Source organism: Lolium perenne, chromosome 7 (assembly GCF_019359855.2).
Source record: "Lolium perenne isolate Kyuss_39 chromosome 7, Kyuss_2.0, whole genome shotgun sequence".
Classification (NCBI taxonomy): Eukaryota; Viridiplantae; Streptophyta; class Magnoliopsida; order Poales; family Poaceae; genus Lolium; species Lolium perenne.
This window is the reverse complement of record NC_067250.2, coordinates 39,985,638-40,003,582: the sequence shown is the minus strand read 5'-3', so window position 1 is coordinate 40,003,582 and position 17,945 is coordinate 39,985,638. Positions and strand designations below refer to the sequence as shown.

The window sequence follows — 17,945 nt, the reverse complement described above, 5'->3', positions numbered from 1 at the left end:
CCGCGAACCTACCAGCCCGGCGGAGCCCCTCCTCCCATCTTGCGCACCGCCCATCTCCTCCCCTGAAGCTCGGGCGCCGCCAAATCCCCTCCCCTGCAGCTCTCGAGCCGCCGATCTTGTCCCCTACAGCTCGCACAAAGTCGCCCCCTGCTCCTCCACTTCGTCTCTACCGGCGGCGCCCTACACCGCAGCTGCAACCCGCGCCGTCGAGGCAGAGGATGCCATGGCCGATTCGCGTCCTTGCCCTAAACTCTACCGCCGCGGGAGTTCCCAATCCCCGGCACGGGAGTCGATCGGGCCCGTGCTAGTCCTACTCGTCCCAGTTCTACTCCTCATTGCTGCACAGGACCCCGACGGCCTTGCCCTCCCGAACTCTGCCCCGTCTCGGCGGTTGAAGTTCACTTTCGTTTTTCCCTGTTTCTTTTATTGCTTCTTAAACAGTTCCTCCAGATGCTAGTACCGCCCCCGTCTCTCTTGATATGTGTCCAAGGTGGCAAGGCCCTGGTTTCGTCCTAGAAGTTCACTTCATTTCTGTATTGATTCTGCTGCTGGTTGATTTTCGAATTTCCGATTATGGTGTATTTCTACTGAACTACTGATGGTGTGTCTGAACTTTTTTGCTCCTGCTCCCATGTGAACTGCGTCGCTGGGCCCTGGTCTCCCGGTAGTGGTCAAGGTCTTGTTCTCCTGCTCCGTGCCTGCTTGCTCTCTGTTGTGTCAGTAGTGTTCCCGGGTATTGGTGCCTTCACCCAAGTTCAGTTCATTACTTTTCTGATTTTCAATGTTTATTCTGAAAATGTAGTTCAGTCACTAGTGCAGTTTTGTTCACCTCGCCACGGAACAAGTCACCGTCTAGCTCCTCCGACGTTCACGGGATGCCATGCTCCAGGAGAAGTTCACATATGGGAAAGTGCGACATCCCAGGTTCAACTTATTCCTCTCCACGTCTTGCTAATTTTCATCATTTATTACATGCTCTCGATTCAGACCTCTAGCTAAGCAAGCAACGCAAGCTGCCAGGAGCACCCATGAGGTTTAGATTGGATGTTTACATCAGACGTTTAGTTAGAGAAGTTCATCAAAACGAGAGCGAGAGAGAGATATTCAGTGCTAGTTTATGAGAAGTGCACTTGTGGTGATACATATATGAAACTTTTTCGGTAATAGACTCATAAATTTTAAGAAATACAAAGTCGTTCACTTCCAGAAAAAGAGTAGTTTGGTGCGTGTGTGTATTACACCAGTTTACTTCTGAAAATGTTCTTCCATTTGTTGTTTCTTTTCTGTAAGAACTAGGATGATGATTAATGTACCATGTGATGCTCTGAAATTCTGAATATTTGGTTCTTCAAACTCGGTCTACTCATCTGTACTGTGCAGCCCTTATGCATCCTGCAGTTAGACGCGGAGCAACACACTTTTGTTTTGGCAAAGTTTGGTCGATCGCAACATAGAAAAATATGTTTGCAAGTTCAGAGTCCATGTCCACAAGCTTGCTACCGTCCTGTTGTGCAGTATGGCCTCGCGCAGCATCTCTGTTCTGTTTCATTTCCCTTGCTCCGCTTGTATAGAAGCTCACAAGTTGATATCATAGATCAATTCAATTGTGTTAGATTTCCTAAGACCGATAAATAGAACTGGGAAAAATTGCATGAAGTAGAGTCGTGCAAGTTCACCATGTTAAAAGAAACCATTGTTGGGTAGTTCACTACATATGGACTGTGGATTCATTCATAATGTTTTTGTCCTGATGCGTGTCTGACTATATAAAAAGGTAGAAGTTCAGTTTGCTTACAAAGAAAGATGCAGTTATGGAGAGAGAGGAGTGTATGCGATGGTGGTGTGAGGATAACATAGAAAGTTAGAAACGTGTGATAGAGAAAAGCCCAGCTCAGTTCTGGCCAGTATCTGTTTTTTTTTCTGTCAATAATAGTGATCGTACTCACTGTAAAAATAAAAAGAGAGTAACCTGAGCAGTTTGGGGAAATAGACTGGGCTGTTTGGGAAGGTTTTTATTCTTCTGTGTAATTTTTGTTGACAGTGAAAACGTTAACAGGGTTGGAAGTGCTATCTGATTGGGTCGCTCACAAGCGGCATGTTTCGTCTCACTTGGAAGTTTACTTTGATTGGTCTAGGATTTCACTGCATAAGTTTCACATTGGACTTGTCGCAATTCATATTATTTTGCTAGGGAGTGCACTTCAAACAACCCCGAAGTTCCCTCTGTACAGTCGAAGTTCATTAAATTTTATTTGGAAAATGGCTAATCATAAATTTCATTACCGTGCGGGTTATTTGCACCATTTACCTACTAACAAGCAGAAACAACTTTTTCCTGGTTTATTAATGAAGTTCAGTTCAGATCAAAGATATACGTTCTATTCAAAGATAATTTTGACTTTCAAATAGGATTATGTGTCTCCCTAATTAGTTTATACACGGGACATCCTTTTGCATCAATTGTTTATGGTGTGATTCGGTAACTTTAAAAATGGAAGTTCACCTTTCTGCCTGCCGTGGTTCCTCAAAATGTTGCTATCTCTATTTTCTGTTTCTCTTTAAATTAATTTTCTGGTGATTGTAAGATTGTGTAGCAAGTGTTACAGTATATACTCATATTCGGGACAGTATGGCAGATGAATAATTGACTAGCTCCGGTAGTTCACTCATAAAATCTCAAGAAGTTACTTCAATAGAAACAAACTTCAGTTCATCCGGATGAAAGTGTTGATGGGTGGCTGGGATAAAAAAAAGATTTTTTTGGGGAGTTTCTTCGTTTTTAGTAGAGAGTAATTTATGACAATCGAGCATTTCGATAGTACACTTTGTATATTTAAATTTACTAGCACCACAGATGGCCTTAGACATCAACAGCTGGGCACGTTGTATCTTTTTAGCATGTATCTGGCTGTAGTTCATTTTACTTCTTGGCATTGTTCAGATCTTGGGCGCTTGAAGTTCAGTTTGTAGGCTCTTGTATTGACAGAAGTTTGTTTTGTTTGTTCAATACTACTTTAGTTAACACAAAATTCACTCCTTTCACACAAAAAAACTCATTTTTATGGGGAAATTCAATAAGTCCATGATTAAAGATAGAATATGGTGTTCAATAAGTTCACTTCTTCTAATCCGTGAAGCTCACTTCTCCAAATCTGTGAAGCTCACTTCTCTTAATTTGTGAAGTTCACATCTACTGCTATTTTCATTTTATATATTCCTGCTAGATAGAGGCAGCTCTCACCACGCTGGCCCTCTTCCGATTTACTCATCACCATCATCAACTATGATTTGCTGCTGCTGCTGCTCTGGGAGCAGCATCTGCACCTCACTGCAATTTCCTTCATATGTAGGAGGCTGCATCAGGGAGTTTCTCTGCCCCACTGTTGGTAATCACAAGCAGGTCTGCCAACATCCTCTTCCCCGATGCTTCGTTGCTCTCGCTGCTGCTACTTGTTTAATTTCAGTTAGTGGCAACGTGCTAAAATAAATGCATGTCAGTTTCATCTCGCTCTTGCTTGCAACGCCAATTGCGGCTAGCTTATTGATTGATTTTGATGTCTGATTAATTGCGGCTAGAGAGGGGCCACCGGTGTTGTTGAGCGTATCATCTAAAGCACAGGTACTGCTGCTACACCACAGCTCCTCCTCCTCTCAATACTTATCCATTCAAGAGTTTGCTAAAAGTTCAGTTCTTCTATGAGGGGAAGCTCACTTGTTTATTTCCTTGTATTACTCTACACATGTATGCTTATGCAAACAGTTTAGAGGACAACTTACCATTTTCATGTACTGATTATAGAACATTACGATTGCTTTGAAAATATAAGTTAATTATTTGCATTTGAGAAGTGCACACATAGTATTGTTTTCCTCAACCTTAAAAGCAAACACCAACTCTTCGAAAAAGTATATGTTTTTAATCGTGAAATGCAGTGGACCAGCATGCCGAAGTTTGGTGTTTTGTTTACTATAAAAGTATCCATTTTATATAAACAGAAAAACAACTCTCTGTTTGTACAGTGGAAGTTCACCTTACATAAATAATCAAGTTCGCTCTCAGTTTAGTCCACTCCCAGGCTAAGTTGCTCTCGAACTCGTTTATTGAAATAGTGAACTGCTATGTGTGTATTGCAGCTGTCGTCTTAATTTTTTTTTGTTACATATGCTGTGAACTTTCATCTCTGGAGGTAAAAAATATATGAATCTGTTGATGTTTGTTTTATAATCATGCTTGAAGTTCACCTCCTTTTTTCTTGGGAGTTAGCCTTGTCCATTTTCGTTCTCTGCATGCTCCAAGTTCCAGCTAACTGGAGGTTAAACATGGCATAGGTCAGGCAGTAGGGTGTGCACCCATAGCTTGCCTCTCCGGTAGAGCGGGAAGCAGCTTCTGCCAGGGCGGAGTGCACAGCTAGTAAGAACACGGTTAACAGCTAGCAACAACACGGTTTATTGATATCCAGTGGAGCATAAGTTCACCTATTAATGTCGAGAAGTTTATTTATACGGCATAAGCAGTGTAGTTCCGTGAAATTACCTTCCATTGTTCTTTGTTTTAAACTTCACTTTTCTCCGACAAAAATTTCACTTTATATCAACGGGAAAGTTCACTTCCATCTGTACAGGAGTTAACTTTTGCAACACAAAAAAATCAAATTCGATTCTTTTATGAATGAATTTTTGCTAGAGCGGTCTTGGACTGCTAATGGTTATTAAATGCAGCTAGTTCACTTCTGAACTGCTGCTAATTAATATTCTCAACTGCCACCATTTCAATGAAGTGAAGTTCATATTTCTCTCATAACCTTCCTCCTAGGCTTCGCCGGGACGGGCACATGATGGGTGAAGTTCACTTCTTCTAATCCTTCTAGTTCACTTCTCCTTAGTATCGTCTGTGACCCAGTGGCCATGGTGCAGTTCATCGTAGGCCATGGTGCAGTTTTCTCTTTGCACATTGGAAGTTCGCCTTATATAAATAATGAAGTCCATTCATATTTCTGTTTACAAAAGATGATTGCTGTGATTGGTATCTTATATTTGAAAAAGTACTATAATTTGGGATATAGCAGAAAAATAAGAAGTTCATATTGTTCACATGTGAAGTTCACATTTTATATTCCAGGAGCTCTTTTGTCTGCTTGGCCGTTTAAACAAAAACAAGGCGTGAATTTGAGTTGATGTTGCACTCCAGTGATAAGATCGAAAAATATAATTTCTTAATGATATGCCAAAATTTCGAAGAAGCTATCCAGTCAGGTGATGTTCCTTGATTTGTGCAGTTCCTTACTAGAGAGGATTTTCACCAGCTGCAGGTGTGTGTCAATGGAACCTTATTCTTACAATCTGGTAGTCCTTGAATGCCTGAACCAAATAGACTTATAATTGTGTCGTCTTTTTATGAATTTTGTAGTTTGAAGTTTTTATCTGCACCTTGGGGCAATTGGGAGTCCATACCACTTGAAGTGTGAATAATAGCTGGACACCCCCATAGCGTTTGTCCGAACTCTCCCCGAGGCGCTTCTGAACTCCTCCCCGCCATGTCCCGTGAAGGTAAGTGAAAAGTTTGCCCAATATTCATAGAGAATTTGCAATAATATTGTTGAATGTGTTGATGCTCCTATAATTTACAAAAAAGTTCTTGCAATTGCTACACAAGTTCACTTATTGTTCTAGAGCGGTTCAGTACATGAAAAAGTGAACTTCACTCTTGTTCTAATTCTGGTGCATCAAAATTGCTTAATGGATTGACTTCATATCTACCGATATTTAGAAGCTACCTTTGTTTATTGAATCATTTGGCCGAGGTATGGATAGTGTTTGTTGCTCCTCCACTCAAAATCGATTACGGAGGAGTAAAAGAAATGAACAGAGTGAGGAAGTTTTGGTTCTATTTTGTGTGGAGTTGTGTGGAGTTCGACTTGTCTATTAGCAGAAGTTCAATTCTGTGCAAAAATGGTTCTATTTGTCTGCGCAGGGAATCTCCATTTTCTTGGCAAGTTTGCATTGTAATTGCTTGGAAGTGAACATTTGTCTACTTGAAAGTTCAGATTTATGTTACCAGGAAACTAATCTTTTTTATTATACAATTTTTGGGCCGAAACAATTCGATTTGATTTGCAAAAGAAGTTTGATTTACTGTGAAGACATAAAGACCACTTGACAAAGCTATAGAGGTTTGTTTACTGAAAAGCCGATGTCCACTTCATTAAAATTTGCTTTTATGTCTACAAAGAAAAAATATATATGTCTAGCATAATTTCCACAGGAAATATATCTGTCTATTTTGACACTCTCCTAATTTACAAAAAGTTCGATTTCAAATAGGTAAAGTTCACTCTTTGTTCTAAACGGTTCAGTGCATGAAAGCAAAATTTCACTATTATTTAAATTCTGGTCCATATATATTACTTGATTTATTGCCTTTATATACCGTGCTAAAACCAAAATTAATACTTATAAGCTACCTTTCTTTTCCGTATCATTTGCCGAGGTATAGATATTGCTTGTTTTACATTTATGCGAGTTTCACTAGATGATTCAGAGTAGGTTGCACATCTTCTACTGGATTCCTTGTGTTTTTCCTTATCCTTGCCTTTTATTTTTTGATGACAGTTAGTTACTTTATTTTTACTTTATATGCAGGCATACATGCAAGATACAAACTACATCAGATGCTATTTCACATGAGAAAGAATGAGCCCTTTTTGAATATTGGGCAGTTCGTTTTCCTTTTTTGAAGTTCAGTTCGTGTGAGATGGAAGTTTAGATGGCGCCACTGCCGCTCTGAACCTACACGAACGTCGCCATGAACTTGCTTGCCCCAGATCCCTCTCGCTGGCATCTTCTCAAGCTGCTCTTGCATTCGGTTGGTTGTAGACTTGCTTGTCCAGGCCAGCAGCAACGGACGAGCTCAGCTCTGCATCTGGACAGTTCACCTTTTTGTATCTGGACGGTTCAGTTGTGTGTATCTGTGACATTTCAACATTTTTGAGAAAGTACACTTAACTTCTTTGTCTAGAAAGCTTATTCCATTCAGGCAGTTCGTCTTCTTCTGTAGTGGAGTTCAGTGTGTTCGAAATTTTTGTGTGAAATTGTAGTGATGGTATACTCGAACAAATTGCAGTTCACTTTATATTTTATTCGAAATTAACGCTCTATTTTTTGTGGTAGGCTTGTTTATTTTGGACACTTCATCCGTTTATTTACTATCATGTGAAAACCAATTTTTTGGTTGAAGTTCAGTTTTATTATCAGGAGAGTTCACTTTATTTGTTAAAAGTTCAAATGGTCTATTGGCGATTATACACATATTTGGCATTAGTAATTCAATTCACCCACAAAGGTAAAAAGAAGCTCACTATTTTCAATCCTGGAAGTCTGTATCTTGGAAAAAGTTGATGTTTCATTGTCCTGAAGTTCAGTTGATGTTTCATTGTCCTGAAGTTCATTTTTGTATCACCATTTAGTTTTGTATAAACATAAAATATAAGTTCACCTTATGACCATTACAAGTTCAGTGCATTCAACATCCAGCTTCAGAAGTTTGTTCAGTGCCTACAATCTCAAAAGTACCCTTCAAAATACTATGCAAAAACACGAGTTAAAAAAAACGTAGATTCTTATATCATAATTCGCGACCGGAAGTTCACCACCAATTACTCTAAAGTTCACGTGTATGTAGGAGGCAGTTCACGTAACCTATTTTTCACGGGCGGAAATCCTACTTATTAAATTCATCCATACGAGCGCCGATTGATGAAATCGATCTTCTCCTTGAGTAGTTGACACCAATATGAGCCTAATTTCACCCCAACATGTTAGCCCCCCTCACCTGACTACGGAAGGAGCGTTAATTTTGAACCGTTTGTGTACCGGTGACCATCACAATTTTTAGTATATATAAAATTAATTTTAAACCGTAATTTTTTTTGGAAAAGTGTACAACATGAAAAACCTTCGCATTCTCCACACGTTTCTGACGGTATATCATACAAGTGAATCCAACTTACAGTTTGGAAACAACACCCAAAAACAGTACGGAATTGGAGAAGTTCGCGAGAACAGATTTGAGTATTTCTAAAACTGCTCTTAAACCGAGAAAATTTTGGGAAAACAATATGAATAAAAAACATGCGCATTTTTCATACCTTTTAGACGGTATATCGCATGCATGAATGTGACAAACTGTTCGGAAATGACAGCCAAAATACTATACGAAAAATGTGAATTCCGCGAAACAGAGTTTAGTATATTTGAAATTACTTTTATACCGTTCAGAATTTGGGAAAAGTTTCTGAACGAAAAAGTTTCGAAATTTCCATAGCTTTCCAACGGTATATCATATGCATCATTCCGATAAATACTTAGAATATCAGCCTCAAAACATTGTCCGCCAAAACATGGAATTTCAGAGTTCCGTCAAGAAGTTCACACGCAAAAAAGCGGGAAGTTCAGAAAGGGTTCGAGAATAGCTATTCTCGAACCGGTTCGAGAATAGCAGACCTATATATATATATATATATATATATATATATATATATATATATATATATATATATATAGTGCAGGCAATGAACGAGATGGGGTAGAAATAAATCACTTACAGAACATAGCAACTGATGATAGATTTGTCGAGCTCGCGCGGATTGAACAGCTGGAACAATTCACTCAGATTAACTGTTACATAGTAATGTTTGAAGTGATGCTCATGTCTAACTTCCGCATAAATATATTCTTTGTCGTTTTTATTTTTTATGTAACCCTTGTACCAATTTAGCAGATTTTTCATTTGTTGAGGTAGATCCTCTTCCTGCGCAGGCTCGACGAGGGGCCCATTCCGCACATATGTAATTACTACCTCCTTCACTGGCGCCTCATCAAGGCCTAACAGTGCACGAAGAGTTATACCTAAGTTGGCCACTTGTTCTCTGGCACTCGTTACAGTCAATCCATGTGCTGCCGCAGCTGCTATGATATCGGGGGCATCCGGACCGGCGGCTTTCACTATGAGCGGGGCGATCGATTGTTTACTTTGTTCCCCGAGCTGGGCAACTCCTTTCCCGCTTTTTTTACTTGCTAATTCTTTCTTGGCCTCATCCAAGGCTTTCTTCTCCTGCTTCTCTGCCAGCTCTTTCTTCTCCTTCAACATGAGTGCCTGCCTACGAAGTTCACGTGCATAGTCGTCAGGCAGATTCTTCGCGGCTTGGGACGGTGTGCTCAAAAATGACTTAGCCCACTTCTTTTGTTTGTCAGAATATACTGGCTTGGGCTCGGGCTCTCTTTTCTTCTTGCAGTCCGCCTTCCATTTCTCATAATCAGCAGCCGCGGCCGCGTCAGTTTCCTCGGCACTACGTTCCCAAGGCCTTGTGGGGAGAGGCTTCAGTGATGGCTCCGGTACCTTTGTGGTCTTAGGTACATAAGGGTCCGGGTTAATAGTCCAGGACTGCTTCTGCTTCTTTGCTGGAGGTGGATTGGGGGGTGGCGTCTGATCACCCGCCGGACGAGGACTGGGGGGCGGCGGCTGATCACCCGCCGGACGTTGTGGACTGGGGGGCGACGTCGGCTGACGTGAAGGAGGTGTAGGTGAACCACCACCACCACCACAACCACCGCCACCGCCACCACCACCCGAGGGGTGGACTTGTTGGCCTTGGCGCCTCGCCTGGAAACTTGATTAACTTCTTTTTCCATAGAATAAACTGGCGCTTGACACCTCCAAGTCTTCTCTCCCCTTCGGGTGTAGCAATGTCAATCTCCAGGTCCTCAAACCCTGGGACTATGTCCTCCACCGTGACACGAGCATAGCCATCTGGAATGGGGTTGTTGTGGTGGAGTGCTCCAGGTAAACATGGTAAAGCACTGCCGATGGCTACCTTCGTGGACATGTTCCCAATTGGATAATGCAGATGACATTATTTCATCTCCTTTACATCGTCCACGGGGTAGCGAGGAGGCTCCGGTGCAGTAATATCGATCGTCGGTGCATTAGCAGTAGCCGGCGGGGCCTCCGTGGAAGCCACGCTGCTTCTCATCCGCTGCTGGCTTCCGAGATCCGCTGGATGATCTTCATGCGTCCCAGCTGCCGATCTTTCTTGTACTAGTATACTCACGGTTTTCTTCATCTCATCGAATTCCGATGCTAACCGCGCCACAACATCTGCATCCCGATCCATCTTTCTCTTACGGCTTCTGTAACCGTACGGGTCATCGTTCTGGGAGAACCCTATTTTCCACGGAATGTTCCCCATGCCTCGTACACGTCCTCCATGTTCAGGATTCCCGAGGGCTTTTGTCAGCGCGTCGTTCTCTCTGTTGAACTTGATCTTCCCCTCTTGAGCATCCCTCATTGCATCAATAAGGGCTTGGGTGGGTTTAAACGTTTTGTCCCGGTGAACACACGCCCCTGTCTCCGGGTGTAGCGTTCCCCCCATGCCCGTACCACCAGCTTTTGGCCCTTGGGTCCCATCCCTCCGTACCTGGACGGATTCCTCGCGCCCTCAGCTCGTTCTCCATCTTCTCCCACCTAGGCTCCCAAAGGCGATACCCTCCTGGCCCCATAATATGATTGTACTCCTTCTTAGCCGCATTTTCCTTATTTTTTTCGATATTTCAGTGAACTGCTACGATTTCTTTTGCCTCACAAATTCTGGCCAATCATGTTGCAGTTTCTCATATTGTCCTTTGAAATCCGGAGTCTTGTTCTGGTTGACATAGTCACGGGCTAGATTTTGCTTGAATTTCCGGAATGCACTGGCCATCTTTTGAAGAGCGAACTGTTTGACTAGCCTCCTCCTCTCCTTGTTTTACTCAATCTTGTTACCCTCCTCATCGAATTTGTTGTATTCCGGAGGTAGAACGAAATGTTCCATAAGCTTTTGCAAGCAATCTTTTTTTGTTCTCTTCTCGACAAAAGTGAAACCAAGACGTGCCTTCTTTGGCTCATTCCACTCCTGGACGGTGATCGAGACGTTGTCTCTAACAACGGCTCCGCATTGGTTGATAAACTTGGTGGCGTTCTTCTGGGGCTCCAGCGGCTTGCCGGTTGCACTAACAACCTCGATGGTATGTGTTTCTCCTTGTTTCAGCGTCTTGGTTGCGCCACGCTTTGACGACGTACTCGATTGTTTCGACGATCCGGCCGAGGGCTAAAATAAGAAAGAGAGTCGCTTGCGTTAGTACACACATATTTATTCAAATCAGTAAGTTTGTATCACCAGAGGCTCAATGTATATATATACCTCGGCGCCGGAGGTGGTTTCTACTTCCAATTGAAGATCGTCGTTTATCGACGTTTCTTCGTCATCACCTCGCTGACGACCTTCATCTTGACCGTCAAGGTTCAGATAAGAAGAGATATCCTCTTCTTCATCTTGTTCGGTCGGCACATAAAGAATATCGCCGTTTATGAGGCCCATTATATGTTCTTCAGCTTCCGGATCATAGTTGGCCATAATCAGGTCAGCTCTATCGTCCGCCATATGTCAGTCCTGAAAATATGTAGTAAAAACAAATTAATTAAGTGAAGAAGGGGCGCGGTGGCGGTGGCGAAAGGGCGGTGGCAAAAGGGGAGTCCGACTACGACTTGGCCAGCATTATCACATCTCTTCTACATATAAAGAGAGAGGGCGACGAGGGAGACGAGAGGGGGGACGCGTATTAGATGTGTATATGCGGACGATCGACCTCGCCTCGTAGTGACCACGTGACCGAGAGACCGGTGGCGGTGGCGAAAGGGCGGTGGCGAAAGGGCGGTGGTGGCGAAAGGACGGTGGCGGTGCCGAGGACAACATACATAACCCTCGCCTCGAAGCGACTGCGTGACCGAGATATCGGTGGCGGTGGCGAAAGGGCGGCGGTGGCGAAAGGGCAGTGGCGGTGCCGAGGACAACACACATAACCCTCGCCGCCCCCTCTCGATCCCAAAAACAAACACCGCGCGTATACGGAGGGGGCGACGAGGGGCTCGCTGCCCCCTCCGTATACGCGCGGTGGTTAAGTCAAATTTGAGTTCTTTTTTAAGTGAAATTTTAGTTCTTTTTAAGTCATATTGTAGTTCTTTTTTGAGACAAAATTTTTAAGTCAATTTTTAGTTTTTTTAAGTCAAATTTTAGTTCTTTTTTTACACAATCCTTTTTAAGTCAAATTGTAGTTCTTTCTGAGACAAAAATTTTAAGTCAATTTTTAGTTTTTTTAAGTCAAATTGTAGTTCTTTTTTTACACAATCATTTTTAAGTCAAATTTTAGTTATTTTTTGCTTTAAAATTAACAAGAAAAAAAACTAAAAAAAAGAAAAAAACGGCCCACGGCACCCTTCTCTCTCTCTCACCGCGCGCGTCGCCCCGGCCCCCTCCTTCTCGCTCTCTGGCCGGCGGCGCGGCGGCGGCGCCCCTCTACGGACGGAGGTACCGGCGGCGCGGCGCGTTAGAGTGGCGGCGGCGGCGGCTGTCGGGCACGGCGACGACTCGAGGGCGCGGCGGCGGTTGTTTGTTTACGCGCGCGGTGCCGGTATATGTTTGTGCACGGCGGAAGACGGGCGCGGCGACGTACGGCGAGGGCGCGACGGGGGCGCGGCGACGTACGGCGGCGAGGACGACGACGCGGGCGCGGCGACGTACGGCGAGGACGGCGACGAGGGCGCACGGCTGCAGGCGACGGAGTGACGAGGGCGCGCGGCGAAAACGAGGAAGAAGAAGAACTGGCGCGGCCGTTCGCGCCCGCCAGTATATATCGGACCCCCCCCTTTAGTCGCGGATGGGGACCCCAACCGCGACTAAAGGGGTACCTTTAGTCGCGGTTGGCGACCCCAACCGCGACCAAAGGGTATTTTTCGCCGGGTTTTCGTTTCCCGCGGAAAAATAACCATTAGTCGCGGGTGGCGGGGCCAACCGCGACTAAAGGTATTTTTCAAATTACTTTTCTTTTTCAAAATGCTAAAATTACATATAATATATCAATAAATTCAGAAAAATAAAACTAATTCATTTCAAAATCTGAAAATTACATATAATATATCAATAAATTTAGAAAAATAAAACTAATTCATTTAAAAATCTTAAAAATACAAATAATATATCAAAAAATTCAGAAAAATAAAACTAATTCATTTAAAAATCTTAAAAATACAAATAATATATCAAAAAATTCAGAAAAATAAACCTAATTCATTTAAAAATCTTTCCGCCTCCCTCTTCCCACCAGTTCTTCCCGGCCGCCTCTGTCTTTCCGCCGGCCCCCCTCTTCCCGCCTCTGTCTTTCCGCCGGCCCCTCTTCCCGCCTCTGTCTTTCCGCCGGCCCCCTCTTCCCACCTCTGTCTTTCCGCCGGCCCCCTCTTCCCGCCTCTGTCTTTCCGCCCCCCTCTTCCCGCCAGTTCTTCCCGCCTCTTTCTTCCCGCCTCTTTCTTCCCGCCAATTTCTTCCCGCCACTTTCTTCCCGCCACTTTCTTCCCGCCTCGTGTCTTCCCGCTCCCATTTTCCCGCCATTTCTCAGTACATATATGTAGCCCGGCTTGGCCAGCATTATCACATCTCCACAATCTCTCATTACTCTCTCATGGCTTCCACCGTACCCACTCTAACAAAGCTCCTCGAACTACCCTTGCCCACCGGGCTACCGCGTCCCCACCGGCTGGAGCCTAAGCGCCGGAGGCGTGCCGGTCCCTCCCGTCCCTCAGGGTACTGCGCGCCGGGCGGCCATCACGAACCACTACTACCTCGACCTCATGCCGGAGCAGCGGATGAATCCCCGCTGGCATCCCGATAACCAGCATACTTGGGACGCCTTCTTCATCAATCGGCGTGAGAGGGCGCTCGCCAGGTATGAGGAGGACGGTCTGCCTCCTGGGAACTTCCACGAGGCCGGCCGTCGGCTATGGTGGTACGGGCGGACTCTACAGAGCGTCATGGACTACATCACGGCCGGCGATATCCCCCGCATGCGCTACCCTCAGTTCGAGCCACGAGCGCCGCCCGACGACAGCAGCGACGACGACGGTGGCAACTTAGAAGGCGACGACTACCAGTACAACGGCGGCGGCTATGAAGACTACGAGTATGCATATTATATGCCTAGGCAGGAGTATGACTAAATCACTCCAAATTTCATGTATCATCAACGCTATCTCGAATCAATCGAATCATTCGAAAATGGACACCAAAACACATCACGGATAATATAATTCACATGATCCATTCAACAAAGTTTGGTACAATAAATTATTACACATCATTTCTTCCCTTGTGTCCCTGCTTGCTTACGATTGGGTCGTATCCATGGAGTATCCTCATCATTTAACTTAATGCTTGGGTCGGTGTTCACGTTGAAGGGTGGAATTTCACCAAACATATTATAATCTTCTGACATGTCTGTCTTGTCCTCCACTTCCACGATGTTTCTTTTCCCTGAAAGAACAATGTGGCGCTTTGGATTATCGCATGATGTACTGATCGTTTTCTTATCTTTTCGTTTCCTCGGTTTGCTACTCATGTCCTTCACATAGAAAACCTGAGCGACATCTTACGCTAGGACGAATGGTTCGTCAAGGTAACCAAGATTGTTGAAATCCACCATTGTCATTCCGTATTGCTGGTCCAGCTTTACCCCACCTCCTGTTAGCTTGAACCATTTGCACCGGAACAAAGGGACCTTAAAGGAGGGTCCATAGTCAAGTTCCCATATCTCCTCTATGTAACCATAATATGTGACCTTTTGCCCATTCTCGGTTGCTGCATCAAAGCGGACACCACTGTTTTGGTTGGTGCTCTTTTTATCTTGGGCGATCGTGTAAAATGTATTCCCATTTATCTCGTACCCTTGGAAAGTCGTTATAGTCGAAGATGGTGTCTTGGCCAACATGTACAGCTGATCTACAACATCATTGTCATTCATTAAATGTTTTCTCAACCAACTGCCGAAAGTCTCCATGTGGGCCTTCCTAATCCAGGATTCAGGCTTCCCCGGGTTGTCCGAGCGTAAAATATTCTTGTGTTTCTCAAAGTACGGAGCCACCAAGCTGGAATTGGTCAGAACTGTGTGGTGTGCTTCAGTCAAAGAATGGCCGTCCATACATATCGTTGATTTCCTTCTGATCGTGCCTTTTCCACTTAGTCTCCCCTCGTGCCGCGATCGAGGAAGACCAGTCGGCTTAAGGTCAGGAACAAAGTCAACACAAAACTCAATTACCTCCTCATTTCCATAGCCCTTGGCGATGCTTCCTTCTGGCCTAGCACGGTTACGAACATATTTCTTTAATACTCCCATGAACCTCTCGAAGGGGAACATATTGTGTAGAAATACAGGACCGAGAATGGAAATCTCTTCGACTAGGTGAACCAGGAGGTGCGTCATAATATTGAAGAAGGATGGCGGGAACACCAACTCGAAACTGACAAGACATTGGACCACATCATTCTGTAACCGTGGTAGAACTTCTGGATTGATTACCTTCTGAGAGATTGCATTGAGGAATGCACATAGCTTCACAATGGCTACTCGAACATTTTCCGGCAGGAGCCCCCTCAAAGAAATCGGAAGCAATTGCGTCATAATCACGTGGCAGTCGTGAGACTTCAGGTTTTGGAACTTTTTCTCCGCCATGTTTATTATTCCCTTTATATTGGACGAGAATCCAGACGGGACCTTCGTACTGCTCAGGCATTCAAAAAAGATGACCTTTTTTTCTTTGGTCAGAGCGTAGCTGGCACGACCTTGAAACCATTCCGGATGCCGGTCATCAGGGTCTTCCAAACGTTGCTGGTCCTGCCGTGCTTCCTTTGTATCATTTGTCTTCCCATACACACCCAAGAAGCTTAGGAGGTTCACGCAAATATTCTTCGTAACATGCATCACGTCGATTGCAGAGCGGACATCTAGGACTTTCCAATATTCTAGCTCCCAGAATATAGATTTCTTCTTCCACATGGGTGCGTGCCCGTCAGCTCCCTTCGGAACTGATTGTCCGCTAGGACCCTTTCCAAAGATGACTTTCAAATCCTTGACCATATCAAATACCTCAGCACCAGTGCGTTCCGCAGGCTTCGGCCGGTGATCTGCCTTGCCGTTGTAATGCTTGCCTTTCTTTCTTACTGGATGAATTTTCGGAAGAAATCGACGATGCCCAAGGTACACGTTCTTCTTACAATTTGGCAAATGTACACTTTCAGTCTCATGTAAGCAGTGCGTGCATGCATTGTATCCCTTATTTGACAGTCCCGAAAGGTTACTAAGAGCATGCCAATCGTTGATGGTTACGAAAAGCAACGCTCGTAGGTCAAATTCCTCTTCTTTGTGTTCATCCCACACACGGACACCAGGTCGGCCCCACAACCGTAAAAGTTCATCAACTAATGGCCTTAGGTACACATCGATGTCGTTGCCGGGTTGCTTCGGACCTTGGATGAGCACTGGCATCATAGTGAACTTCCGCTTCATGCACAACCAAGGAGGAAGGTTGTAGATGCATAGAGTCACGGGCCAGGTGCTATGGCTGGAGCTCTGCTCGCCAAAAGGATTCATGCAATCTGTACTTAGACCAAATCTTATGTTCCTTGCGTCAGCTGCAAAATCTTTGAACTCTCTGTCGATCTTTCTCCATTGCGTTCCATCTGCGGGGTGTCTCAACTCCCCGTCCGACTTACGATCCTCTTTGTGCCATCGCAACAACTTGGCATGCTCTTTGTTCCTGAACAGACGTTTCAACCGTGGTATTATAGGGGCATACCACATCACCTTGGCGGGAACCCTCTTCCTGGGTTTCTCGCCCTCAACATCGTCACCAGGGTCATGGCCTCTGATCTTATAACGCAATGCAGTGCATACCGGACATTCATTCAAATTCTCGTATTCACCGCGGTAGAGGATGCAGTCGTTGATGCATGCATGTATCTTCAGAACCTCTAAACCTAGAGGGCAGACAACCTTCTTTGCTTCGTACGTACTGGCGGGCAACTCGTTATTCTTTGGAAACATATTCTTCAACATTTTCAGCAAGTTTTCAAATGCCGAGTCAGCTACACCTGCCTGTGCCTTCCATTTCAGCAAATCCAGTGTGCAGCCCAGCTTTTCCAGACCATTATCGCATCCTGGGTACAACGACTTTTTGTGATCCTCTAATATGCGATCCAAATTCTCCCTCTCCTTTTCAGTTTCGCTGCGTCTCCGTGCATCAGCAATGGTCCGACCAAGATCATCAACGGGCTCATCACGTGCCTCTACTTCACCTTCCCCTTCACCTTCAGCATCCTCCATGAAAGTATCACCGAAATGATCAAGATAGTTTTCATCGATGAAATCATCCCCTTCTTCATCTTCTTCCATTATAACCCCTCTTTCTCCATGCTTGGTCCAACAATTAATTGCCGGCGCACCTAAATGAAACATTGCCGGCGCACGTAGCATGCGCCAGTGCTGGAAGCACTACTGCCGGCGCACCTGATAGTGCGCCGGTGGAATAGATCTTTGCCGGCGAAGCAGGGTGGTGCGCCGGCAGTAGCTGATATATCGCCGGCGCACTATCTGGTGCGCCGGCAGTGTCCGTTTATCACCGGCGCGTTCGCACCGGCGGGCTCGTGGTGCGCCGGCAATGGGGGTTTTAGGTGCGCCGCCAATGGGCCTTTCCCTAGTAGTGTGCAGGTGAACTTCTCTTGAGGAAGAGTAACCCTTCTGATTCTTACAGTCAACACATGGACAGATAACAAAACCCTTCTGGTTGTTCGCATTAGCCACTACGAGGAAATCTTTCAAACCCGTAGTAAACTCGCCGGAGAGTCGGTTACCGTACATCCATTGCCGATTCATCTGCATTATTATAATATAAAATATATAATTAACCATCATGCATTTGTTAAACTAACTAGCTACAAACAATAGAAATTAAACAATGAACTACACACATGCATATTTTATCAATGACACATATGAAAGGTTCAAGTTGCTAACCGCGATCGAGGAGGAAA

The 17,945-nt window shown here is 44.6% G+C and overlaps 1 pseudogene; it reads right to left on the bottom strand.

Moving 5' to 3' along the window:
• LOC127316113 (uncharacterized) overlaps positions 1-17,945 on the bottom strand; it is an 800,711-nt pseudogene that overhangs the window by 176,191 nt on the left and 606,575 nt on the right.